The sequence below is a fragment of the Notamacropus eugenii genome, chromosome 4 (assembly GCF_028372415.1).
Source record: "Notamacropus eugenii isolate mMacEug1 chromosome 4, mMacEug1.pri_v2, whole genome shotgun sequence".
NCBI lineage: Eukaryota > Metazoa > Chordata > Mammalia > Diprotodontia > Macropodidae > Notamacropus > Notamacropus eugenii.
The window spans coordinates 207,974,703-207,991,664 of NC_092875.1; positions in this window are offsets into that span (position 1 = coordinate 207,974,703).

Genomic DNA, 16,962 nt, shown 5'->3' on the forward strand with positions numbered 1-16,962 from the left:
GTAAATAAGAGGGGAGGGGAAGAGAGACAGACAGACAGACACAATTACAGAAAATGTAATTTATGGTCAAAGAATTGAAAGGGGGGTAGTGTAGTTGAACCATAGAGTGTATACAAGGGAGTAAGGTAGAGGGCCTAAAAGAAAGGAAAGGTTTTGGTTATGAACTTTAAATGCCAGAGAACTTTATACTTGATTCTTAAGTTAATAAGGAACCACTATAAAAAAGGTATGGATGTGGAGGAATACAGAGACAATTATTTATATATGTGTGTGTGTGTGTGTGTGTGTGTGTGTGTGTCTATAAAATACTCATGAAAGGAGTCAAAATGAGACAAGGAAGGGAAGGCATTTCCAAAGAGAACTGAGATATCCTTTTAAAGATGATCTTTAATGGAATTGAACAATAAACTGTAGCAAAATCAACCTAGTTTAGTTTTCAAAAACAAGTATGTGACTTATTTACTTGGAGACTAAATGGACATGCAGGGGAGTGGAATCAATAAACCTACTTTATGCCTCTTACAAGGAAATTTTCCAATTCATGTAAAGCCTTTCAGCCCATAAGTATTTATTGAACAGATACTGCATGTGAGATACTGTACCATGTGTTTGGGACAGTATGGTATAGTGGAAATAGTGCCAAACTTGGAGCTAGCAGTGTCTGGGTTCAAATCCCACCTCAGATACTCATCTTGTAACTCTGAGCCAGTCATGTAACGTCTCCGAGCCTCTGTTCCCACTTCCATTAAATAAAAGAGTTGGATTACATAGCCTCTAAAGTCTTTTCTGGTTCCAAATTCCAGAAGATCAATGGTGTCGAACTCAAATAGAAAAGGGAGCCACCAAATCCTTCATAAGGATCCCTATGGGAAACCACAAGGTAATATTAAATATGTTTTATTGCACCTTTGTTAATTTGTTAAATAGTTCCCAGTTATGTTTTAATCTGCTTCCGAAAAGCAGTCAGGAGTATCTGTGGACCGCATGAGTTTGAGACTGCTGTTGTGCTTGATTCACAAAAGAAATAAAAGACTTACTCTATGTCCTCAAAGGGTTTGCAGCCTAGTGGAGTATTGAAAGATGAATCTGGCACGATATGGAAAGGGAAGAGATTAGGTTGGTAAGACTTTGAAGAACTTGGTCTGATCCTTTAAAGCGTGACGCCATCACCAGTAAATGAGTATCATTCTACAGGCTTCTCTCTCAAGTCTCCCTGTGAGACAGCATAAATGGCTAATATTTCTTGTTTTGTAAGGGTTTTTTTTTCTTCTGATGTTCAGATAAATACATGTTGAACTCATTGCCTGCTGCTTATTGAACACACAAGTTGCCAAACGAGGCTGGCTACTCACTGATTCTGTTAATCTGTGAATGCCTGAATTCCATACACAACATATTGCCTCTTGAAACACAATTGAGTCAACCATTTCCACCAAACTGGAATGATTTTGAGTTTGCTATTTGGAGGTCTTTCTTGTAAGTCATATTTAGAATGATATCCTGGCTTGGTGAGAATTCTTAATTTTCAAGTTTTCTCACCTTTTAGAATCCCCAATTCCCTCTAAGCCTCAGCTCAGACTTTATTTCCTGCATAAGGTTTTTTCTGGTATCCCCCAAGTCTGACTGCCCTTCTCCTCCCACTGTATAACTTCGCATTTATTTTCTTCAAACCACTTTATCTGCATACATATTGTTTCTCTCCAAATAGAACGTAAGTTAGCTGAGGAACAAAGACTGTTTCCTTTTTGTCTTTGTATCTCCAAGGCCTACCACAGTGAATGCCACATAGGAGGCACTTAAGAAATCCTAATTGAGTTAAAAGGAATTCTAAGACCCATTTAGCTATTAGATATCACTTTACCAGCTGGTCACCTTGCTTACCTTGTCTTTCCTTCTCCTTCCAAACAATAGGGAGCATTTTTTATGATCTTAACAGATTCAATGTTTGATTTAACAAGTATTTATTAAGCACCTACTATGTAGTGAAAGGTGCTTTATGAAAATTAAAGTTAGTTGTTTCAGTAACCACAGCTGGTTCTCAATTTCAGCTTTGAATCCAGGATAAGTAATTAAGCAGAATCCTCTTCCACTCCAGGCCCTGCTCTGACACTATCCACACTACTCTGGGAGCTAATTGCCTGTAGCATGCTCCGTGCATCCGGAGCTCAAGGTGGGGGCCCGGAGAAGAAACAAAAGCCAATTAGTTTGCAGTGGTACCCATAAAGAAGTAGGCCAATCACAATTAGAATACTTTGGAGGCCATTATTAATATTTTTTTAATCTTTCAAGGATGCTCATGAATACCTGTGGATTCTTGGACTCTCTTCTAGGCTGCACACCTGTGCTTTATTCTGTTCTGAGTACATTCACACTTTTGTGCTTCATTTTAAAGGTACCCAAGTGTTTGCCTGTGGCCTATGGTGTCGGCGCACATTAGTTTCTTCTGGGCACTGGCATCACCTGGCTTTAACAATTTCTATAACGATCTTTACTCAAGTAGGCCAGTGCCCTTCTGAAGGGCAAAGCAAAGTCACTGAGAAGTAAACTAGGAGGGATTGGAACAAGATCCTGAAAATTCCAATATCGGATTCACAAAGGACATTTCTGGACAAAGTCAGCACTGCAACTTAAATTCATATCGCTGGGGGAAACTTTATGAAATCAGGAAATGTGACTCATTATTATTTGTGCAAATTATGCAAGCTCCATCTTTAAAAAACCAAGAGGGGAAAAAGAGCTGAGTTTCAGGGTATCCAAAAAAAAGTATTTGGATTTCATTTAAGTGAGAAGGATTAACTTGCATGCTGATGATTTATAAATGGCAACAACCCGATCCCTTACATTCTCCACTGCAGTCATCTCTTCTGCACAGTAATTCCCAGCGTTCCCTTTTGAAAGCCCTTGATATTCAGTTAGCCCCGAGGTATAATGTTTGATAATATAGCTACTGCTTCTGTCACTGCGTTTTGTACAAACTCATTCTATGTGGCCTAGAATGGTAAAGATTTATGTATGGGTATGGAAAATAAAAATCAGCATTGATTAAAAGCCCCAGATAGACCATCCAATACCGCCCAAAGAACATCCGTTATTTTGCATTTTGACGTGGCGATTGATAACTCATAAATGCAAGCAGGAATGACAAATGCGGATGGAAACCAGCTTTGACAAAAACGATAACAGTATCGGTCTCGAGGGGCGATGGAGGTATAAGCAGGAGCTGTTTAAAATATTTAATCATTTTATGAAGGCTGCAAGATGTTGTTTGACCCTGAAGGAGTGTGAATGTCACATGGATCAGAAATTGCCAAGTCTTTGAAGTGAAATAAAAAAATGGTGTTATTATAGATCCTTCTTGACATCCTATCATTTTTGTATAGGATTAAAAATATGTATACAAAGCACTAGATAAAGGACTCCAGCAAAGGATGTCTTGGTTGAAGGGAAGGGAAGTAAAGACATACTGGTTGTGAATTTTTACTTCAAAATCCCAAAGCAGTTCTTTTTATTTTTTCCCCCGAATGGCATGAATAGATCCAACAACCCCTAGTAAAAAGGCTCCTTTGGTTTTTAACTAAAGGGTAAATTACCCTTTACTTTTGTTACCTGGGGTCCCACTGTTGGAAATTTTTACATCTTTTTTCCTGGTGCATTCAGGCTCACTTGGGTATTGTGCTTACAGTACATGTATATGGATAGCCATACAGGACATACCTAGCTATAAATAAACATGGGATATATTTATATACCTGTGTGTGAGGGGGTTTTATTTGGTCCACAGTGAATTGGTAATCTTAGTTCTTATCTACTGTGCTGTTTAAAATCCTCCAGGTCTGCCAGCAGACTGAGGCTCTGAGTACTCATGAGTAGCAAAGCCGCAAGTGAATTCTGAAGGAATATTCCCTTCTGACCGAGGATTATCTCATGTTTCACTGTGGAATATCAGTGGATGAAATATTATACTATATGTTTTCTTTTATCTCTTGTATTTCTTTTCTTGTTTTTCCCTAGTCTTGATCCCAACCCCCCACCCCACCCCATTTCTAAATCTTGTTTTGACTGTGGTTTGTGGGTGTTAGGAGTGGTTTGTTTCAGGGGACTTTTTCTTTTTGGGGAACATGCGTTTCCTTTTGGTGGCTGGCATTTCATTGTTCTTGAGGTATTGTTTTCCCTTCATTTTCAACTCCTCTATAGATTTTTTCATGGTTAGGAAACATTAAACTTAGCATGTAATTTTTTTAGTTCTTTCTTGGATTGCACATATGTGTGTACATATGTATGTGGGCAGAAAAAGAGATTATATATGTGCATACAATTCTCTTCTCTTTAAAGTTTTTATTTTATTTGGATAGTCTCATTTTGCCCCAATCTATATTTTATGATCAAGGCAAAGAGTCCTAGCAAAACTTTTACAATACCCTACACAGATTTACCTCTGCTTCCTCTCTCCCCATTTATTTAGAAATTCCCATTTGTTTTAGAAGCAACAATCCCAGTGCCCCCAACACCTTAATCTTTCTCCATCCCTTCTCAATACCTATGCCCACTGTCCCATACACACATGCTCACACACACACACATACACACACACACACACACACACACACACACACACACACACCACCTTTCTTTTCGGTGGCCACATTCTTTGTTTGCTCAGGAGAGGCTAACCTGTGTATTTATTTAGGAGGGTATCAAAGTTTCATTATCAGTGGTAAAAGGGAACTCCCAGTATTTATTAGCACCAATTGCTACTAATATGCCTCCCTGAATATGGGTATGCAATAAAGTCTTTTGGAAACATCAATATTCCTGCAAGTTGCTGCATCTGCCTCAACAAACCCACACCATAATGTTCTTTCTTTCTGCAATATCTAGTCACATATTAGCAGAGACAGAAATGAGGAAATCCATGGTAGTCTTCTTTCTACAAACTCTGATCCATTATGCTACTCTTTTCCCCTTAGTATCTCAAAATACCCATGATCGTTGGCAAGATCTGGGCTAGCATTCTGTCTGATTAGCCATAACAGAACAATGTTATCTGTACACTCCCAGAATCTGTGCGGCTTTCACTCTCAATGAGATAAGAACAATGGGATGTTTTATGTTTGTTGGCTTGCAGGATTCTTAATGTGGGAAAAATACTCTTGTAGTTCCATACCAATAACGCTACATGGAACAAAAGTGTTGATATCGTATGTACAGAATTTGGCAGTTATTCAGAAGGTTTAGCAATATTGAGAAATCCATCAGTATTGAAGATTATTGCATTATGGTTAGCTGTTTTCAAAGTTAAAGGCTAATCAGATTTTAGTTAATGAGTCCCAATTACCCTCTGCATCAATTTAAGATTCCTAATCTAGCATTCTAAGATGATCCATGAGTTTTCCCATTTCCATCTTGCTTTTCTCTTCCTGTCCTTATTAATACTTTGTCTTTTCCCTCTGTTTGAGTCAGGAGAACTATCAATCAATGAACAAGCATTTATTAAGAATGTGCCAGCCCATGGACTAGGTGCTAGGCATATGAAAAACACATAAAACAAATTAAACAGACCCTACCTTCGAGGAACTTCTACTGGAAGAAAATAACACAAATAGAAAATATATGCATAGTAAATACAAAATGATCTGAGGTGGTGAGTCTAAGAGTTGTAGGCCTCAAAGGAAGTCCTTGTGTAGGAGGAGGCAGTTGAGCAGAGCTAGAAAGGAAGCTAGAAGGTAAGAGGACAGAAAAAGTGCACTCCTGTCATGAGGGTATGTGCAAAGGAATGAGTCAAAGAATGGCATGCACAAGGGCTGGCAAGGTCAACTTGACTATACCATAGAGTGCATGAAGGGTAGTAATAACTAATAATAATAACATCTAACATTTATATAGCACTTGCTATGTGCCAAACTTGGTGCCAAGCTCTTTTTAACAAATAGCATCTCATTTGAGACTCACAACAACCATGGGAGGTAAGTGCTATTATCCCTATTTTATGGATGAGGAGACTGAGATGAATAGAAATTAATTAACCTGTCCGGGGTCACACAACTAATAACTGTTTGAGGTCGGATTTGAACTCAGGTCTTCCTGACTCCAGGCCCCATAATCTATTTGTGCTATTTAATTGTCCTGGTAGCCAGCTAATATTGGAAAGATAGGCAGGAACTGGATTATGAAAGACTTTAAAACAGAGGAATTTTTATTCATTCCTAGAGGGCATAAAAAGCTATTTGTGTCTTAAACAAGAGAGTGACATGGTTAGACTGGGGTTTAAGAATATCTATCTGACAACTCTGTGTAAGATACATTGGAAATGGAAACATCTAGGACAGTGAGAGCTTTTTCAATAGTTCAAATGAAAGGCAATGAGGACATGAATTAAATTGTCATCTTACTAGTGGGATGAAAGTGATGGATATGAGAGTTGTTATAGCTGTAGAATCAGTAGAACTTGATAACTAATAAGAGTGAGTGGGGGGAGAAGGAAAGAGAAGAGTCAAGGATGTCTTAGAGATTAGGAACCTGAGTGATTGGCCTCACAAGGTTCTACCATAATCCACATCCATTCACCTCTAGCACAACCCTTTGGAACTTCTTTAGAGGCAAAGATCTTGCTTGTGATCTATACATCAAACCAAAAGGACCAACTGAAGTAAAATTCACTTCATTTTTAGTCAACTATGATCTAAAACAAATTTTTCCATATTTCCAGTTTTCTTAAATCTATTTTCAGAACCTTGCCCATGCTTGTAATGAAAAACTTTGAATGAGTTTAACTGGTTTTCAAGCTTCTAGTCTCCCCAACTCTGATTCATTCTACATATGTCAATGACAAACTAAGCTTTCAGCTTCAAGACAGCTTTTGTTATATCACATTCTTCTGTTTAAGAATATCCTTCCTGCCAAGTATGGTGACACGTGCCTGCAATTCCTCCTACTAGAGAGAGTGATGCTAGCTAAAGAAATCTGAGCCATGGTGGGCAAAACCAAAGAGGTATCTCCACTAAGTCTGACTTTCATATAGTGAATCCCTGTGAGTGAGGAGTTAGTGGGGGGAGGAAGGGATGGGTGACATTAGGTTACCTTAGGAGGGGAAAACTGGACCATATTGAATGTGGTGTAGGTTGAAGCTTTCATGCAAAATCAAAGAAGAACCAGGTCTGTGAATATCCACTGCACATTTAGCCTAGATAAAATAAAGAGGTGAAAGAAAGAAAAAAGAAAGAAAGAAGGGAGGGAGGGAGGGGGAGAGAGAGAGAGAAAGAGAGAGGGAGGGAAGGAGGAAGGGAGGGAGAAAGAAAGAGGAAGGAAGGAAGGAAGGAAGGAAGAAAGAAAGAAAGAAAGAAAGAAAGAAAGAAAGAAAGAAAGAAAGAAAGAAAGAAAGAAAGAAAGAAAGAAGGAAAGAAAGAAAGAAGGAAAGAAAGAGAGAGAAAGAAAGAGAGAGAGAAAGAAAGAAAGAAAGAAAGAAAGAAAGAAAGAAAGAAAGAAAGAAAGAAAGAAAGAAAACAAATAAAATACATTCCCACCTCAAATGCATCCTTCTTCAGGAGATCCCAGGTTTCTTTAGTCATTAGTACCTTGCCTTCTAAGATCACCATGTATCTGTTTTGGATTTATGTTATATATGCCTATAGATATATAAATTTATATGTTGTCTCCCCCAGTGAAACATATGTTTCTTGAGGGCACGGATTGTTTCTGTATTTTCTTTCTTTCCCTAATGCTTAGAAAGCATTTGATTAATACTTATTGATTGCCTTATTGATACTCTATTGTGTGTTTCATCAAATCCAAACACCTCTTTCTGGCTTTCAAAGTGCACCATAATCTGGTCCCACCTCATCAGTATGATAACTTAGGAAAAAAAATTGGTTGTGGTTCAAAGCTTGTTCAAAGCAAGTTCAAAACTTGATGCAAGTTTTTGTTCTGCTACTTAAGAGTTGTTTGACTCTGGGTAAATCATTTAGCTTCTTGACTTTCTCCACTCACTGGAAATATAAATTTGAGCTTATTCTCTTAATCTCTCTCTGTCTCAGTTTCCTTATCTGTAAAATTAAGGGTTTAGACAAAATGATCTCTCTCTAAGTTTCCTTCCAGTTCAAAAAGCCTAAGATTCTTTTGATGGATTCTATACCCCTAAACTGGTGTTCAAGTATGCCTCTGAGCCACCAAGAAGCCGTTCCACCTTAATCTGCTAACTTGTACAGAAAGCCTTTAGGTAGTCTGTCACTCAAGAATTATGCCAAGGACTTTGTTGGATATCATTTCCAAAACAGTACCACACTCCAGATTATTAATCATCCTGAACACTTGGGTCACATATTAACTTGGACCAAGGAAACTCTTGTATACAACCAAAATCTTTGTTGGCATCACAAACCCGAAAGCTGTCCCTGACTTCTGCTACCTTGGCAGGAGGCAGTCAAACAGTGTCCTGTTAGCCAAGCCATGAGAAAACACTAACCAAAAAGTCAGCATATCTTTTGGCCAGATTCACAGAATCTAGTATTAGCATAGCATCCAGGTTGAGACCAAAGTAGAGGTCTATGAGGTAATGGCATTCTTTGATCTACCATCCAGTTGTGAAACTGACTTCCCATGATTTGAGACAAGTTACAGCAATAATATCTTTTCACTCTACTTCACATTATATAGTAAGGTCACCCATGATGAGATCTTGGAGCATGGTCAACCAAATCATTATTACCACAAAAATACTAGTGAAAGATAGGGTGGAATAGGCATGAATGGAGTGGTTCAGTTTGAGAAGAAATATGCTCCCAAGATATAGGGCGGAATCATTGATGCTGATGGTCCCTGGAAACAGCAATCACAGACACTAAACCCTACATCAGGCATCTATTGAGGTTGTGTCTACCCACTGCAGCATCCAAACAGAAATGAGAATTGTTCCTGCTGTCAATTTTGGGGTAAATTGATGAACTGAAACTATCTTCCACCACTCAACATTGCGCATCATAGATAGCAGGTATTTAAGAGATGTTTATAGAACTGACTTGAATTCATGGTAGAATAACATCAGAGATTTAAAAGAATCAGTTTTCCATTATATACAGTTACCCTTCTTAATGCTTGACTTAATACTTAGAGTATTTTTATATTTTAGGGTTAACCTTAACCCCAAGTGATCCTATGACTGAGGATGCAACACCATAAGAATTTTCTTACTTCAGTTCCTGAAAATATTTATAATCTTTTTCAGTGCAGATACTCTTTTCACAGACACATAATAATCTTGTGAGTTACTAAGACCAAAAAAAAAAAAAAATCAGCACCTGGTAGGTCTGATTGACTTTTGGACAACAATCACTCATTCTGTCATGGAATTTTTACTCAAAATCTTTCCAATTTAGGAAGACTTCACAGAAATTTTCATTATTTTCACTATATTCACTGTATCAGTCTTCAAAAGTCTAAGGTCACTTCAATATGAGGATAAGGCATCAGAGTAGGACTTTAATTGAAGATCATCAATTATCGTCTCTCCACATTCCATCAGAGGCTCTGCTTGGTTTAACTCCAAGAACATCATGCCTCCCCCAGGATAAGGTGATCACCTGAAATCTCATCACCACACATACTAACTCAGTTTCTGATATTCAACATCTCAGCATTCTCAGTTGCTTCTTCCTCACGATTAGAGGGTTGGAGAGCCGAGCAATAAACTCCTTCCAAAGCCTTCCTTTCTTTACAGCGGGTTCAGAACTTTTCCAGGTAACATTTCATTTGCATCAGTGGCTCTGCTTAGTTTCAATTGTACGTGTCATCATGGAGCCCACTGAATACTCTCTGGTACCTGTGGTGACCCTCTTTATCCCCACTTTTAGCTCCTTTTTGGATGTTATCTTTCCCTATTAAATTATAAGCTCCTGGAGGGCAGGGGTCCGTCTTACTTTTTTCTAAATTTGTATCCCTAGCACTCAGCACAGTGCCTGGTACATAGGAGACATTTGAAAATGTTTATTAAATTGAAAAGAATTGAAATCATCAGTCTATTAGTGGGGAGTGCATAAAAGACAAGTTTCCACCTCTAATTTCCTCAGTGTAGGAAACTCCTGTGGCTGGACCTTCCCTCCAGTGATACAGATCACAGTCACACAACTATTTTCTCTCAAAGGCTTGACTTAAACCCAGGTCTTCCTGATATCAAGATCAGTCCTACTTCACTACAATGCACTGCCTTCCTAAACAGCATTATCATATTTTAATAAAGTAGACACTGATTTATATGCCTGCAACATAAATGCATAGGAAAAGAATCATAAAGATAGCAATAGTAGCAAAGACATATCTAGTGGTCTACCTCACCAAAGGGAGATTAACATAGGGTGGCTACTTTAACTAAATATTCTGCTCCCCATTCTATCACATTCTGCTCTTTATGATATAAAATTAGTGCCATTCCCTCTGAGATGATTTTTTTCACCTTTTTCTAGTCCCAAAGTCTTCATTTCACATAGATCATACTTAAATATCAATATTCCTGAGTTGCTTGAAGTCAGGGACTACTTCACTTTGCATTTGCATCCCTAGCACTTTGCATGCTGCCTAATCCAAGACTTGTTGATTGGTTGAATGGTTGATTGATCTCCATCTGTGTCCCTTCAAACAAATAGGCATGTAATATGTATACTATTGGACCCAACCAAGATATTTTCATCCATCAGAAAACTACCAGGCATAATATGAGTGACATATTGGTCTATGAATACTTATCCTAGCTTCTGATGTTAACAAAATTTTGTTTTGTTAACAAAACAACACTTTCATTTTTCATCTGTCAGAAGACTACCGAGCATATTATTTGTGACAAATCACAGAATTTGAGATTTGGGAAAGACCTCAAGAAGTTTACTGTCTGGTGATTTAGGACTCTCTTAGACCAGAGAATCTATCCTAAAGGAAATGCCACAACTTCCCTTAGAGAACAAGTACCACATGTGGGAAACTTTTACTTATATCTATTTAAATCCCTCATGATACAGTTTAAGCTTGTTTCCACTTACATGTCCCCCAAGAGAGATCACAGTCCTCTGTACATTCCACTCCATTCCATCCCATTGGGATATGTCATTACTCAACAAATCGACTAAATACTGTACCAGAAGTTCTTTTCATTATTTCTCAGTTTAGTATTTTTAGTGATTAATATTTTATGTTAGATCATGCTGGGGTATCAAGGATGCTAGTTTTAGAGTCAGAGTAGCTGGGTTCAAATCCAATCCAACTTCTGTCATGTACTACTCATTGTGACCTTAGTCAAGTCATAACTTCTCTGGATTCAATTTCCTCAACTCCAAAATCAAGACAAAAATGGATGGACTAGGTGACCTTAAAGGCCTTGCCAATACTGGACTTAAAGTGAGAAACACAAGTTCAAATCTTGTCTTAGATATTTACTAGTTGTGCAACCTGGGGCAAGTCACTTGATGTCTCTCAGCCTTAGTTTCAAATGGGGATAATAATAGCACCTACCTCTCAAGGTTGTTATAAAGATAAAATGAGATAGCATATCTAACATGTTTTTCAAATCTCAAAGCACTATATAAATGCTAGTTATTATTGTTATAAATATTATTACATCATATCTATATCCAATCCTAAGCCTAAATCTATTATAGATAGTATTATATCTATTATATATCTATAGCTATTATTATATAAAGAATTCTATGATCATCCCGCCCTGGAGGACAACAATTCTTTCATTCTTTCTCCCGGGATCTCTATATGTTCAAATGCTGGACATTTCCTCTCTCCAAATGGTTCTAAAGACATCTGTAATGGGGAGTTCTTGCCTTCAGGATATGATGCCAGTTGAGAGTCAAGCTAAGCCAACAAGTGACAAAGATACGCTCCCTCTTTATAAGTTGAATTATAAACAATGACCTCCAAACTTTTAAGAAGGGTAGACTATGGGTCCATTTCTCATGGCAGAAACAGTAGTACAACCATTAGAATGAAATATGAATAGAAGGGCACAAAAATTGCCAGCTCTCTATATGATAGCCCTTAATGGCCAACAAGCTACTAATTCAAAATTCTTCCACTAAAAATTTACCCATTTAGAAAGCCAAACTTCCTTTAATTAGGTTGTTTCCCACAGCTATTCCCTACCATTCTGTATCAGAAAGAGCATAGTAATGTTGCAATGTTATTTTTCCAGGGTTATTTTAGAACTTCAGGCACAAACCACCAGTCACCCCCTACACACACACACACACGCGCACACACACACACACACACACACACACACACACACACTCTATTTCTTCCTGCCATATTTCAAATTTGGTGGGACCACAAAGTAAAGGACATTTGGAAACACAGTATGAGAATACTTTGGCAGATGAAGAACTCCACACATGGCCAGACCATGGAGTCTTAAATCCTTCAAGTTTTCTTTTTTCCCTTTTGTTTTTCCCTTGCAGTCCACGGGGAACTACCGTGAATGTATAATCTCATTTCATTCAGCCTGACTCTTCGCCTGTCAGATGTTTGTCAAAGCCACGAACCACGCAATTAATAGTAATCCAAATGGAATAGCCCTCAATCAAAACAAAGCCGTATCCAGTTATTGATGGGTTTGGTTTTTTTCAAGAGTTTCTAGCTAGAGGTTTCCCAAGCTTTCTAGATCTTTTCTAAGACAAAGAGGTGAATCAATTTGCAGTCAGGCAGTTAGGTGTGGACCTTTGTCTCCTCCTCCTCTTTCTTTTTCCTCCTCTTTCTTCCCCCTCCCCCATACAGTACTTTCATTTCAATATCCTTGTTACTAAATCTGAGACAATATGTAATTATACAGAAGAAAAATCTGTCAGGGTACCGCTGAAGTTGCTTAAATTGTGCTGATTTACAAAGATGAGAGATTTTCTCCACTCAAAAAAATACCTTTTTTGTGTGTATAATGGCAAACAACCTCCTGCAAAGTCAACTCCTTTTCTGAAAGTCATTGCTAGTTTTATAATTTCTGAGTCATTAGATAACAGATAGAACTCCACACTTAGTGGTTTCAAATGTTTATGGTCTGCAATTCATTCTTAATGAGCTCTCTCCATGTCTTTATTCTTTTTCACACCCTCCTGCTGGGAAATGTCTTACTCTGCCTTGGCTTTTGTTAATGATTCCACAATCATTTCAGAGCCATTTCTTCTGCCTTATGTAATTCTGACACTGCATAAGAGCCTGGCTCGGCAGCCTCACAGTTGGAAATGTAACCTTTAATGTATTAATTTCTCTTGCTCAAAACAATTTAACCTCTGTCTTGGTTTTGTGATTGCTAAGTGTTCCAATTAAATGCCTCTTTCATTTTTTGTCCTGGAGGGCTTGATCTTACCACGATGATGTTGAACGTACCCTACCTCGCAAATGATGAGCATGCCGGGGGCCCCCTCAAGTGTTCACCATCAATCCATTATCTCTCTCATGAGTGTCTGTCAGGTTTTCAAAACAACCCCCTCCCCAAAAAGATTAATTAAACTAGTTTTCAGAACTGGGGAACACCACTGGCTTGAAGTGGAATCAAATAATTGGGGAACAGAAGAAACTGGGGACTGCGGGGACAAATGTTCCTTTTTTTTTTCTTTTATGAAACCCTCTTGATCAGTGTGAACTGATGAATGAATGGCCATTTAAAAATGGAAGCACCCACTTTGGGCTTCAACCCATGTAGAGAGGAACAAGATTGGGAAAAGGAAGCACAACAATGAAAATAAAAAGGATCTCTCAACCTCTATTTTTTGTTTATTATTACCTGAAAAGCAAGTCCAGCAAGATGTAAGGTATGTTGGAGCAAACCGTCCAGTTATCATGGGGTACGGTGATTCTCTGCATCTATTCCAAAGGTAGGGAAAATTCCAATGTGTAATGAGTTTGCTTATAGTTCAACATCCAAAGTATTTTCCCATATTCTTATCTGAGATGAGCTACATCTGTTAACTATCCAGGTTATTGACTCCACTATAGACAGGCAAGAGGCCTTCCTCAGAATCACTGACTCTCGTAGCTGTAAGAATATTGGACTATGTGGTCCAGCTCCTTTCTCATATAGATGAAGTAATTGAGGCTTCAAGTGGTCCAGGAAACACACTACAAGAAGAGTGGTAATATATTTTGACTCTCCTATAAGTTCCCAGTTTAATTTGGTTTTCAGTCTGTTAGTAAGGGAATTCTCTCTGGGAACACTTCTATTTTGAATTGCCCCGGGAACCAAAAGGTTTATTCTTTAGAAAAATGTCATTGTCCTCTTACTGAACTGATAACTCCAATATCTTTAAGGTTGTGTCTTCATGCACAGCCTCGGGATAATTATGAAAACCATTCCAAAGAGCAGTTTCAGTCAAGCCAATTGAAATAATTTCTATATGGAAGCACCATCCAAGAACACAAATTTTGCTTCCCCACCTACCATGCTGCAGAGAAATGTCAAAAGTATGGCGATTTTAAACATGTCTGGAAACTACTTTATTTTGGTATTTTCAGCAAAAATATTTCCAACTTTCCTAGTCTGGAAGCTGAGGATATTCTATGTTCAAATTCAATTGTAGAGGTATAGAATTATATTAATGAAATTATATTTATGTAGATATAAATATATGTGTGCATATAATGACTACATGTGGAAGTTATATATGTATATAGTTTTATATATATAATTTTGTATGTGACTACATATGTTGCTATACAAATGAAATTATATATAACTATATATAAATCTTTTATTTGTTCATTTATATATTTATAGACTCATGTATTTATCTATGTATACATACATGTACGTATGTACACATATATTATATTTTATGTATGGATGTGTATACACACACAGGTGGCTTATTATAATGGATAGACAGTCAATCTCAAAGTTAGGAAGACTTGAGGTCAAGTCCTACTGGTCACATATTCCAGATGTGTTTTCCTTTGGTAAGTCACATAGCCTCTTAGAACCCTAGGCAGCTCTCTAATACTGTAAAGCTAAGCGGGATCCTTTGATCTGCATTAGTCAAAGGACTTTCCTTGCTTGAAATTCACTCTACCAATGAAACCACAAGTTATATCTCTACCCTAACTAGCTATTAATATGCATAAAAAGCCAAGTCCGTAAAAAGCAGTTTTAGTCACATACTTATAGCACCTTAGTTATATACCACTTCTTGTACAGATGGATCAGATTCATTGGTTGAATCAAAATGTATATTCAGGTCCATTATGAGTATTCTAATTACAAAACTAGCTCTTTCATTTCATCCTCACACCTGTCAATCAGTCCTGCTCATGAATCAACCAAGTAGCAAATACAAAAACATCTCTTAGGGAGGGGAGTATATCACATGACTAAATTCTCCATTTTTGGTAGAAGGAAGAAAATGGTTTGATTAAGTCAGCTATTAAATAATCCAGACATTCCGGCAACCAACAAGGTGCAGAAGATAGAACGCTGACCTGGGCATCACAAAGACCACTGTCCAAATCCCATCTGTGGTACATAGTAGCTTTGTGACCCTGAGCAAATGACAACCTCTCTGGTCTCTTTCTTCATCTATTAAATAAAGGAGCTGACCTCTACGTTCCCTTCCAGTTCTTAATCTATGATACTATAAAATATTGAATCACTTATCTTATAATTTTTAAACCTTCAAACCATCTGAGGGCATCACATCTACATAGCTCAAATTATTTCCATTCTCAAAATGAATAGTGGAATGATTAGAGAATTGGGTTCAAGAGCTTCCTCTTGAACATTACTTGAATCTATGACTAGAAAAGTCATTTAACATCTCAGTGTTCTGGGCACTCTCAGACTATTGGCTGCAGGGAAGATGATGACTGTAAGTTGCAGAAAAAGTTTCTTTACCTCGGAGTTGCCTATATTAATAAAATCACAGGTCCATTCTCCTGTCCTTTCTATATTAAACATGTCGTTTCTTCCTCAAAAAAACTTTTGAAATTACTACCACTAGTTTTTGTGTTTTCTTTTTCCTCCCCTAGTATGACAATCAATGGCTCCTCCTAGCTCTCTCCCAGAGTGCTGCTCTTTGAAAAGATGGATTTTATCACCTTGTCGGAAATTTTGAGAGGTGCTGAGTCTCTTTTAAACATCGCAGTTCCATTGTGTGCACCACAAAGGCTCTCCCCAACTCGGTGTTTGCTTTTTTAGGGTTCTTTTCGTCTCTATGTCACTGTTGAGTCTGGCATTCAAAGAAGAGCAAGGTGAAAGAATTCAAATCTGTATCCTCTGAGTGGCAATGCCTAAACAAGAATGCACTGTCTCACAAAAGGAAAAAGGAAGAAAGGAAGAAATCCCCATAAGAACAAACAATACAAAAATTCAAAGAAATATGGAGAACTACTGAGGTCTGTAGAGTTCTCAAGCTGTGGTGACAGGAGGAATGCCAGTTTCTGAAAATATGTTCAGGACTGCTGAAGGCTTAGGCTTATTTAATAATAGAGATTAACAAAAATCAAACTTAGGCATCTCTGTAGCCATCTCTGATGCTTCCCTTTAAATAATAATCCTGAGGAGCTCGCAAAAGCATTTTATTAAATCTTCAAGTTACTCTTGCTTACAGCTAGGCAGCAGTTATTAGTATCCCCATTATAATTTGTTGTTGGTCAGTCATTTTAGTTGTGTCTGACTCTTAATGGCTCCATTTGGAGTTTTCTTGGCAAAGATACTGGAGAGATTTGCCATTTGCTTCTCCAGTTCATTTTACAGATGAGGAAACTGAGGCAAACAAGGTTAGGTAACTTGCCCAGGGTCACACAGCTAGTTAGCATTTGAAGTCAGATTTGAATTCATGAAGATGAGTCTTCCTGACTCCAGGACCAGTACTCTACCTACTACACCACCTAACTGTTTTCCCATTAAAAAATGATTCCCATTTCTCAGACAAGGAACCTGAGGTCCTGCTTTCAAATTTTAGTGAGGCAATGAATAATCCTCAAATCAGT